This window comes from Hypomesus nipponensis, chromosome 19 (genome assembly GCF_054491055.1).
Source record: "Hypomesus nipponensis isolate SF chromosome 19, ASM5449105v1, whole genome shotgun sequence".
NCBI classification, from domain to species: Eukaryota; Metazoa; Chordata; class Actinopteri; order Osmeriformes; family Osmeridae; genus Hypomesus; species Hypomesus nipponensis.
In genome coordinates this window covers 6,422,289-6,434,827 of record NC_140379.1, presented here as the reverse complement: position 1 = coordinate 6,434,827, position 12,539 = coordinate 6,422,289, and positions in this window count along the sequence as shown.

Genomic DNA, 12,539 nt, shown 5'->3' with positions numbered 1-12,539 from the left:
AACATTTTAAACTGGCTCCAAACCACCAATTCCATATATTCCTCCATTTCCTTCCAGTCTACAGTATATCATTGTTTTAGTGATTATCGTGTTAACATTAGCAGTACCCCCAGTAGCAATAGCATAAGCATCAGCAGTAGCGTAGCAATAGCAAGGAAAGTAGCAGTAGCAGTAACGTTAGCAATAGGAGTCAAATTAGCAGTAGCATTAGCAGTAGCATTAGCAGTAGCATTAGCAGTAGCATTCATTCTAGCATTAGCAGTAACGGTAACACCCGCAAAAATACAGGCATTAGCAGCAGAATCAGCAGCAGTGTCTGAAGCTGTGATGGCCTCAGTCCCAGGGCCTGCTAGTGGGGCTGCTAGGAGGACTGTGGACACAGTCTGCCTGGCTGGCTACGGATAACTGAGCAGGTGTCTGGTTTGGGTGACTGCACGCAGGTGACACTGTGGAGTGCCTCCACAGGCTGGCGTCATGCTCGTCACATTGATAGAGTACCCCCGCCAGAGCCTCATTTCCCTCGCCCGTGGAACAATTAGCAATGCTGAGCAGTTTCGCAATTAACAGCTTCATAATTGTCACATGCCCCAATTCTAAATCAGTAGGAGCAATATATGTTTTAGAGCAAAGTTTAATTACAAAGTGAAAGCCTTTGCATTTGAAGTCATTACCATTTTAAATTACTTTTTTTTTAATGGCGCTACATGCATATAATAAAATGAGTCCCCAGAACTAGGCCCCAGTTGCAGCGAGAGCTGTGTTTGGCAGGGGAACTGCATTTCTGTTGCACCCATACAGAGAAAATACACAGCACACAATCTCAAAACAATGCATTTCTTTATCCGGACTTCACCACAGGATCGTGGTAGAGAAATTACATTTAATGCCTGAATGAAGAGTTGCCAAAACGCCAGAGGACTAGCATTCACTTCAGGTTTGACGTTCTCCATCAATACCATAGCCCTTGTGAACAAACACATGCTGTCAAAAACTCTAAATAAGCTCAAGGAAAATGGATGCAACTGCCCAGTCAAGACTTAAATCATCCCTCTGTTGAGCTGAAAAGAGAAGCTCCAAAGCCAGAAAATGGAAGAGGCGAGTTGATGGAGTCTGGCGCAAACACTCTTCCCACCTTTCCATTCGTATTTTCGTTTCTCGCCTTCTGCTGGGCTCCCTCGGAGGAGCTTAGTGTACTGTTTGTGTCCCAGTGGGTATAAAGTCTATCAGAATGCATTTGTTTTTTCTGGGAGCCCCATTCACTTTCAAAGGGTTAAACAGCCCATTCACCAGCCTGTCAACATTCTCTGGCCCGCCTCACGGTAAAGTCTGCTCGAGTTTTGTTCCCCGATCGACACTTGTCTCCTCAGCCCGTTGTTGCTCGCGTCGTGTAATATCCATGACAATCGTGTTGGGCTTTTCAGGGGGCTCTGTAGCACCCAATCTGAGGGGCCACTTTCAGGCCCTTAAAGAGCTTTATTTGTGTGGATTTGAAAGAGTCATGTGAAGTGCCCCCTCAGCTCGGAATCCTCTTCAGCGGGTCATCGCTGTCTCAAAGGGCCCCACACTCACAGGCCCACATCAGTACGGCCCTCACGTTCTTATGGACTGACATCAACGCCATTGCTGCTAGCATACTGTGAAAGGTGCACTATGGGGAGGGAGGAGATGGAGAAAGAGAGGGGGGAGAGAGAGTGCTGTGGAAAGGAATAAAGTGCTTGTTGGAGTAGTTGTATAGCAGTAGTTGTATTGTCAGTTTTTGGTGACGAGAGAGAGAGAGAGAGAGAGAGAGGGGGGGGGGGGAGTAGAAAAAAGTTAAGAAAATTGGAAGAAAAGTAATGCTCAAAGTGGAATGACAAGCCTATCATTTTCAGCACTTGACTTGGTTATGTGTCTAACCCAAACACACATTCTCCACCCAATGACAAGCCCCCACCTCCTGCCCCGGGGGGGGCGAGGGGGTAAGAGGAGAGAAGGGGCAGGGCTGGGGTATGGGCGGTAGGTAGACATTGGAGGGGGAGGGGGGCGTGGGAAGTGTTGTGGCGTGCTACGGCGTATATCCATGTTCATGGGCCATATGGAAATGTGGTTGTGTGCGCGGAGGACGCGTCAGACAGTGGTGACCTTAACGGCCGTGTGTGTATGCTGAATGGTAAACAGTGCAGCGAGGAGGCGTCACCCCGACCCCCAGCATATGGGCGTCCATTCTGGAGGAGGGCTTTCACAAACACAGCCATGCTGCCACTCTGGCCCTGGGGACGAGGATTTGTTAATGAATTGCTCTATTGACTCGCATCTTCACTTGCTTCATTAGAGGACACCGACAAACACTCCTGTTTTCTCTTGCTCTTTTTTCCCTCTTCCTCTAGCCCTGGTCTGGCGAAGGGAGGGGAGGATCGGGGGAGGCGGTCGAGGCCAGTACAGAAGACACTATTGTGCGAGAGACTTAAATCTTCTGGCCTGTCATCTGTTTTTTCTTTTTTCTCCATTTTTTTTCTTTTTTCTCTTCAGCGGCTTCCTTTCTATGGTCCCAGCTAATTTGTATTGTGACGATTTAAGACAACTCTCCAGTGCTCAGTGATGCAAGACAGCTAACCCCCTGCCCCTCCCTCCCTCCCCCCTCCCCCCTCCCTCTATCTCAAACAGTCTCCAGCCTAGGGCGGCCTCCTCCTCCAAATCTATTTTTCAGCCCCTCCCCAGCCTCATTAGCATGTGGAGACAATAATGGTTTTGTCAGGACGATACCTGCTTTACAAGTAGCAGATTATTGTGTCCCCCCAGTGTTAACACAACAACTACAAGCCCTCTGTCTGTAGCCATGCCACCGGCTGTCACCACACATCCATAATGGCAGTGTCACACCATGACACACAACACACAAAGACATGTGACCCTCCAGCTACGTACAAAGACACACAAGCCCTGGAAGACACACACAGCATATGGTGACAGCATTATGGGGTTCAGTTCTTCCACAAACTGCCATTGAGCCAAAATCTCTCTCTCTCTCCCTCCCTGTCCAGAAATGGTGTTGCCCCTGGCTCCTAGGCCACACAGTGTCATGGTTGTGCAGCAATTACACCATCCTTTACCACGAGTGCCATCTGTATGCCAAATGGGCCATTCTGTCGAGGCATTATGGTCCAATAGGTGTGAATCCTACAGACCTCAGAGTATTAGCTCCAGCAGGAGCTCTGTGTGTGTCCCTGTTTTTGTGTGTGTGTGTGTGTGTGTGTGCATTGTCCACTGCATAAAATACAGCTTTTACAATCCATCCATGCAGGTCACTGCCACCGAAAGCAAACAAAGGCGACTGAAAGCAAAGCAAAGGAAACTGTCCCATATCTAATCTTGTTGAACTCCCTGTGACATCTCGAGACATGGGCAATTTAAAGGGCTTTTTTTTCTTTCTTTTTTTTATCCCTGTACAGCCACAAAGGACAATGTGTGTTTTACTGTATCTGGGGGCTCTTATCAAGTCCCTGAGTAGATGTCTCACAGACTACTATCAATACTGTACACCAACTCACTCACCAGGAAATACAAATAACCTGCAAACAGGTACTTTCATCATCGTGGCTAGCCGTTTTTGACCATGAAAACAAAACATTCACTGTAAATGTGATATTAGTTTTTTTTCTGTCATAACTAAATATGTGCATGAAGTGTTCTGAATGTGCCGTGATTGCAGTGTCCTGATTGTTTTTAAACGATCAACTATTTATAACTGTGTAAGTAGCAGTACAGTAGCAGCAGCAAACTCGTTTTATTCCAGCACATCCAGAGTGCCGGCCCAGCTGAGGGGCCTTCCTGTGGGTGTACGTGTGGGGCAGTGGGTCGGCTGGCGGAGTTTCCTGTCGGCGGCGGCGGGGGGAGTCCTGCTGTGAAGAGCAAGCATGGGGGCCAGGCCTATTGTCTGTGAGGAGGATGTGCTCCCCTCTCGCCCTGGACATGCTGTGTATGACGCACGGTGCAGCATTCACTCCCTGGACCCACACACCCAGGGTGGGGCTCCCAGGGTGGGGTTCCCCTCCCCTGGGATGGACCAAGTGGGGCATTGGAGCCCTGGTACTCCTCTTCCCCATCCCCCCACCCAAAAAAAGAAATAAAAAAGATCACGGTCTGCTGGAAACATGTGAGGGTATTTTTAGCGCTTGTATTTTTAGGTGTTTGTTTGAAGTGGGCATTTTTTTTTGTTGACTCGACTACGTGGGCAGTGGGTGAAGTTGGTTTAGAGCGTTTGACACACTCCAAATGTTTGATCTCCCAGACATCTCAGAAAGCAGTTCCCCATATATCCCAACACACCCCCTCAAGATGGCTGCCAAAAACGTTGACACTTACCGCCACTGAATGTCTCAGGGCAAACTCCTGCAGGAGGCCTTTGGGTGAACCCTGACATTGGCCTTCATTAGTTTTGCATTGTTTGTGGGACTGGAGCAGTGGGTTTTTTTTATGGCTGTGTTCCACCGCGCCTTCAGTCTCTCCTTTGACGGCACCATATGTGCGGGTTGTGACACGGCCCTTGACCTTGAGCACCCCAAGTCTTTTGATTGGGGCTGACTAGAGAGGCGGGGAGGGGGGGTTGGGGGTGGGGGGCTTGGGGGAGGGGGGGTTGGGGGTGGGGGGCTTGGGGGAGGGGGGGGGGGCCTCCGCAGGGTGCATGCTGTCAAGACCTCAGTGTCCGTGGCTTTGCCGGTAGACCCTGACAAGCTGTAAACAACCCAGACCACCGCTGATAAAAGCTGGATGACCCACGCTAGCCAGACTGTGTACTGCACAAAGCCAGGGCAGTGAGAACATGTCGCGTGACCCACTCTACTCACATACCTGCATGAATGATAACATCCCAGAGGGTATCACACGGGTTGTCCATGTGGTGCTCAACTCTCGTACACAGCACAACGAGCACCTGTGTATGAAGACACGTCTACTTTGTCTAGTGTACGTGCATGCTGAATAACACCCATCATCATGGCTGCTTAGCTGGAGTCTCCCAGCATGGCAGGCCATGTGGTTTGGGCCTGTGTGAATTCGGATGGACCGCGGACGTTTATTGAACAAACGGAACAATTAGCCCGGCAGAGTGATGGGGGACACGGGCCCGGGACTGCCCGACGGGGACCTGTCATTCCGACGGCGTGATAGAACCAGTCGGGCTTCATTTTCGCGCGCCGCTGTGCTCTCTCCGGAATCTCAATATTTATCCAGTTTGTCTGACCGTGGCACCTGCTGAGGGAGACATTAGTCATTTGTAAGCATTAACACAGGCATCTCCCCCCCCCCCTCCTCCTCCTCCTCCCCCCCCTCCCCCCTCTCTCTCCCTGCCTCTCGTTCCCTCCCTCTGTGAGTGCACTGTCACTCATGTTGTAGCCTTTTAAATGTCATCCCTCCGACTACGGAGGAGTCGCCCCACTTGACAGTTTTATTGGAGACGTGAGGATGGCGGGGAGGGGAAGGGAGAGGGAAGGAAAGAGAGGTGTGCCGGGGAGGGGGGGACATCATCCAGTCAAATTAAATTAAAACAACTGGAGTGATGTGATTAATAGGAGTGCCATTGTGAGGTAATCATGGACAGAGATAATCACTCTGGTGGACTTCAAATTAGTGCGCCCTGCAGTGAGGTCTTTGATCTGGCAAGCATCAAACAGAGCCAGGCGTCAGGTTGTCACTTATTCCAGTATACCTTTGCCTTGATGCCTTAACACTGCGCTAAACATAGTCCGGGAGACAAAAGCATCACAAGATGAACTCACTTACGCTGGAGAAGATAAACACTTAGAAACGGGCGGCTCACGGGTTGGGCAAGCCACAGAAGTGGTCAGGACTCGCGCAAGCTTCTTAGAGATGGACTTTGGGAATCTTGAGAAGCGCTGAAACCCGGAGGTCAGAGAGAGAAAAAGGGAGAGTGGGTTGGAAAAGACAAGGAGAGAGAGAGATGGTGAGGTAGAGAGGTAAAGCGAGAGGTAGAGCGAGAGTTAGAGAGAGGTGGAGAGAGAGGAAACAAGGAGAAAAGGAGATATAAAGAGACATCAGGAGCTGTCATTGAGGATGTAGCAGAGTCTGGTGAAAGCTCAGGTGTCATGGAGGGTGTGCTTAGTGTCTGAAACACAGTGCTTAGCCGCTCCCCGCTACAGGAGCACTGACATTTTCATTAAAAGGTCACCCGTCTTTTCACGTGTTCGCCCTGGCTTTGAATGTGAGGCTGGGGCGAGAGAGATAGAGAGAGAAAGACTAAACCTGGAGAGAGGGGAGGCCTATACAATGAGAGGGGAGCCAAATGAGATCAAGACAAGACCAAAGCGGACGATCGCCTATCAGACCAAGGTCAGAACCCAGGTACATCTTCTCATGTCTTACTCCAGACAAGACTAGTTAAGCACAGAGCCCAACTGCTGGACTGTTTCAATGTCGATTTGCATTCTTCTTTGAATTCTTATTCATGAAACACAAACAAAAAACAACTCAAATGTGGATTAGACATAACTTGTTTAAATCCCTGCATATGTAAAATTATTCTGCATTTAAATGTAGGGGTAACCAAAGTTTCAATATTGCTTTGAAATGGAATCTTAACTAAAAGCAAGGCCTTTTAGTATTCTAATTCACTATGTCGACTGAAGTTAAAAGATTCCCATATTTAGCTCTTTAAATGAGGATGTGGATTTTTAATTTTTTTCTGAAAATGGATTAAAATAATTTGGTAGAGAGTAATCATTTAAATACCAATAAGAACCCAGGGTGTATCTATTGAGCATAAAATAATTTCGAGCATAATTTAAATAGCTTATTACTGCCTTTCATTTTCTTAAGGGAATCCTCCACTCTCCTTTTTTCTGTCTCCCCTGGTATCTGGGATAATTTCTTTAGAGGATGTGGAATTAGTGCAGTGTGGACGTGTGTTCAGCGGGGGCAGTACATGAAAGTCTCCTGTTCTACAGAGTGGATCTCATTCTCCATGCTGTCCATATCCCTGTCTGTCTGTCTGTCTGTCTGTCAGTCTGTCTGTCTGTCTGTCTGTCTGTCAGTCTGGAGAGACTTGACTCAAATCTCCTCCACCGTGAGGAAGAGAGCAGACTCATTGCATTCCTTCAGGGTGAATCCTACAGGCTGCTCCTCTCCTGTAGCCCCGGCACATTCCTTTACACCTTGTGGATGTGTCCGAGAATCGCTGAGATGGGTGAACTTCAACACTTGTCAAGCAACGGGTGCGGAAATGAAGATGTGCCCGTCCGAGGCCTGAGAATGCGGCGGCCCCAGACACGACGCGTCCAGAGACTTGAGGGAGTGTGGCGGCCAGCTCGGGGCCCTGCCGTGACGTCAGTGGCCATGGCGTGGCAGGGAGCAGAGGGCCGCCGGGCCCTGACAGCTGCGCCTGCCCCCGGTAATGCAGCCCCGCGGCCGGGGCCAAGGCCTGTCTCCTGCTGTCAGCGCACTGATCGGCTTTCATGGATCATCTCTTATCTGCCGAATCTGTCATTGCAGAGGAGGGCTCCTTATAGGGAGGGGGGGGGAGTGCTTTAAAACCCATCACCGCTCACATGCTCTAACTCTTTCCTGCTCTCGCTTTCTCTCTCTTTCTCTCTCTTTCTCTCTCTCTCTATCTTTCTCTCTCTCTATCTCTCTCTCTTTCTCTCTCGCTCTCTCACACCCCGTCTGTCTCTGTCCCTCTGACTATAATTTTGTCTCTTTCTGTCTCTGTGTCCCTCTATCTTTCTCTCCATGGTTGGTGGGTGAGTGTCAACCTGAGAGTGCAGGTTATTTGGGGGTGTGTGGGGGGGGGGGGGCGTGGAAGGGGAGGGGCCTGGAAGGGGAGGGGCTTTTGTTTGTTTGGACAGATGCATAGGCCCATCTCTGAACTTCTGTCAGTGATCAAAGGAGCCAATGATGTAGAACAGATTCATGGGCCATGTCTTATCAGCCCCTGCTCCGGCCCTCATCCATCACCCTGAGCCCTCGTCCGTCTCCCTGCGATGACGGCACCCTAAACAGGGAGCATTAATCAGCGCCGCTCCCTCTCTGGCCAGGTGGCCCCGCGCCCTCCAGAGATCCAGGCAGGCTCAGGGGGCTCAGTGTCCCAGCTCCAGGCCCCGGGGCAGCTCCTGCTCTGGGCTTGCTCCTCTCCCATGACCGCCCCTGGTGCTCTTTCAACAGGTCTGTAGAGCCCTTCCTGGAATTTGTAGGGGTGAAAAGGAGGGAGGCCTCTCAGTTCACACACCTGACATAGAAACACACACACACACACGCACGTGTATACACCTGGGAGCTTTAGGCATTGATATTCTGCATGTCATCTTCCTGCAGTTACCTTCGGTCATTGGCATCCCCCATTATTGATTTCAAATGGAGAGTGAGTCACAGTGCTAGCGTAGGATGAAAGGGGAAAAGCTTAAGTGGTGTCTTTGTGTCAGCAGGTTAAGCAAAGCGTTTCACACAAGCTTTTATAGCTAGATATGGTCCCTTTGTTTCTGAAAAGGAAAGGAAACTTAAAACAAATGCCAAAAATGACACCAAAGGGTAACGGCTAATCAAAAAGTTGAATGTTTCTAAGAAAGGGTTTGTTTGTCATGCCCGACGCAGTGCTCACCTTCAAAGTCTTAGTGTTGAAAATACTGACACTCCTCACTTGTTGGTCAAAGGAGAAATTGGTGAACAACACAAGTGTCATCCGAGCCAATAGCCAAATGGACATAACGTATGCACGGCTCGAATTAGTCATTTTATTTGTCGCCATAAATCTGTCTGCAATGGCCATTGCTGTTCACACACTCGTGGGAGGTTTGTCATAATAAGGGTTAGCGACAGTGACCTCGGCGCAAAGCCGTTAGCGTTATATGACCTTCCATGCTGTGCTCAGAGGGTCGGTTATTGGGGTCTGAGCAGGGGTCAACGGGTCAACCCTCACAAGGGGCTTGCTGCATACCCAGGCCAACATGGCACTGTTGAAGACATAAGCACACCTACAGACCTTAACAGCACTGACAGACAGCACAGACGCTTCACACCCAGGAAGTCACACATGTTAGACAGTTTAAATCATGAACAAACATCAGCTCGAGAGATCACGACAAGTTCAATTCAAGGTGATGAGACATTGGATTGTACTGAGGCCACCTCAGTGGGCCATCCCTGGGCCAATCAGAAAAGGGGGGCGCGAGCAGCGACTGGAACACGTCCAATCAGCCCTCATTCAATATTTCTCCCATTTCCTTTCATACACGTCAGTGTCGCTGCATAACCTTGGTGCTGTCCTTCTCTTTGAACTGTTAATAAGCCTATTTGTTAAATGCCAGTGGCGGTGGGGGGGGGGGGGGGGGGGGGGTTCATGGTTCCCAGTGCGAGCCAGTCCTCCCTCCCCCCATGCCAGTCTGAGAGAGGTGCAGGGCCACATCACTCTGCTGCGCTGTGACAGCTTGACTTTAGCATATTCATGACAAGTATAGTCTCATTTCACAGGTGTATTAAAATACTCCCAGCCCCCTTTCCCCAGGTGCGCCTGGTCTCGGGGTGCAATGGAGAACCGCCATGCATGAAAATCGATGGGGGAAATATGTAGAAATACAGGCATGCATCAGGGGCCGGGTCAAGAACCTAATTTCACAGTGACACCAGGGGTAATTTGGCTCTGGAAATGTTTGTCAATTCTCCATTCATTTGAGCGGGCACGCTGCTGCGAGGCCTACTGTGTGAGCGTGGGGTGGCCAACCTGAACGCCTGTATTTATGGCACACTTTTGTGAATACATTACGCCTGTCACAATGAAATAAGTGACATACTTACATGCCGCAAGGAGTCGGTCCAAAGGGGTGAGCACCGGGGGAGGGAGAGATAAGAGGAGAGGTAATTAGTACATTCATCTTTTTTACGATATCATTTTTCAGACATATATGATCACAATGTAAATTAGAAATAAGGAGGGACCTGAGGAAAATGGAATTCATTTGAAGCCGGTCAATCGTCCTACAATCGGTGGCGTTGGGAGGCTAGGTGTAATTTACAGCGCGTGCTACCCCCCCCCCCCCCCCCCTTTCTGTTGCCCTTTCTCTCACTCACTCTCTCTCTACCCCTCTCTTTCCTCTCTCCCTCTCTCTCTCTACCCCTCTCTCCCTCTATGCCGCCATGCACCTGGCAGACTCCGGTACTCCTGCTGTTGCCTCCAGCTGCTTCCCCCCCCCCCCCCCCCCTCTAAGATAACGTTCTGGCTTCAAATGAGATTCATTTACTACTCCAAAAAGGACAGGGGGGGAAAAAAGGAAAAGTGCCCACCCACCACACACAGGCACACTTTTCTTTCTCTACCTCTCCATCTCTTTCTAGCTCTTCCCTGTGATTCAGCCCGGGCTCTTAATGGCGTTCTATGGATTATTGATTTTTGATTTGGTTTTCTCTGCTTGGTAGAGGCCCCCGCATTTTAGTGGCGCCATTACCTCCGTAACGATTAGAGACAAAAAAGTTAATTATGTAATTATAAAGCCAATAACAGCCTGCACTGGTTTATTCTGCTTTAGTCGGTTTAAACATTATCTCTTGTGTGCACATCATAACAGGCGGAATGTGAGGAGAGGAGATTAACGCCTTGGAAAGCAGATGCGGAATTTAATTCTCCCGTCCGCGGCAGCCTGGGAAACCATTAAGTAATCACAACATTCTCCCTCGATTAAATTCACGGCTGCCACTTTGCACACAAAGGGAAAAGGGGGGAAGAAGAGGTGCCTGCGATGCGCTCTCTCCATTTTTTATTGACTGTAACGGCAGGCCCCGCCTGCAGGCACAGATGAATAAAACTGTTAAAGAGGGTGCCTCAATCTGTCAGAAAATGAAAAGTTGGAGTGGGCCAAATAAAATCCAAGTAAAATAAAAGAGGAGGGGATGTGTTGCGATGTGTTTGGTCTGATAACGCTCACTGCGAGTGGACGGAATAAATAGAGGAGCAGGGAAAAGATGCACTTGATATTTTCACATTATTTTTGCTCATTTTACTCCAGCTCAAATGATTTTTGTTCCCAGCAGCTACTAGATAAGACATCGTCTGTGGGAGGAAATGGCTAAATTGGACTTGGTTTAAATGGATTAAACACTCACACACACACACACACACACGTACACACACACATGTACACACACACACACATACGCACACACATCCAGTGAAGGCGGTGTAATATGTGACTATACAGTAAGTGTGACTAATTACCTCTGGACGGCTATGTGATGAATTAATATGGCCCTGAAATGATATTTATTCAATGTTCCGGAGTGAAGATGGTTGAAATAGCCCTTGAGGGATGGAGGTCAAAGGGGCACTCTCCTTATATAAACAAGCACTTAGGAGCAAGAGAGGGTCCTGCTCTGATTAATTGGCTAATTCATTAGTTTAGTTAAGTCGTTTAGTGAGCTGGGTGAGACGAGGGCTCGTAACCTGAGGCCTCCGCAGTGTCAGAGTCACAGATGAGCAGGAGCACTGTGGCTAATGCCACATAACCACACCAAATGAACTGTGAACTAACACGCATAGACACAGTCAGAGTACATACTGTATTGCACAGGCAGGGCCCGTGGCACGCTTCCAGTTGTAACACAGCGCACGCTCTCAGACTTTTCAAACACAAGACAAACACGAGCCCCAAACAAAACTCTGCGTGCATGCGCAGACATGTAAATGACAATAAACAAGGATTTTACCAGTGATCATCGGGTTCATATTGACAAATGCTAATCCCTTGTGGAAGTTCAGGTGTGTGCTATTGACTCTGCTGTGAACAGGGGCTTGGTTCTCAAAGGGCAATTCTCCATGCTGTATTTAGATAAGCACTGACTTCAAAGTCTCCTGTCTATCACCTATCATGGGCCTGGGTTATCAGGATTTACAGGGTTAGCTTTGCTCTGAGAGGGGCTGCGTGGCGTGATGCGTCCGTGTGTGTGTGTGTGTCTTTGTGCGGTGGTGTGTGTGTCAGCATGTGAGCACACAGCATGTGTGTGTGTGTGTGTAAGTGCACGTCTGTCCAGGAGTCCTCTACCGGTCTCTCCTACAGTGCTATATTGGGCCCAGTTAGACAGCACCAGCCTGTTGCTACCCCCCATGTACCCCACTCCCCCTTCCCCCTCCAGTCTAGTCCATCAGACCCCCCTCCCCCAGGGCCTTCTGACAAACCCCAGGGGCTCCGGGAGCCCACAGTCCCACAGTCCCCCGCTCCACTCGGCAAACCCCAGGATCGGGTTTGGGGAAGGCAGCAGTTTTTTGTGTCCGGCCAGACAGCTGGTCCATTCCAGATAACAGCTGAGTTTAAAAAGAGCACAAAGACGGCGACAGCATGGGCTTCCTCTTTGTCTCACGGAGCCCATTGACGGGCTCTCTCAATCAGGCCAAGCGGTTTGTTTCTACAAGCATCCGCACAATATCATATCAGAACTGGCAGAGCAGAGCAGAGCAGAGCAGAGCAGGCCTGGTGGCTGCTGGCTGCTCCCATCCTGTTCTGTCTGTGCTGGTCTTTGGTGTTACACCGCACGCTGAATGAAGATACTCAGATGATTGATATGAATAC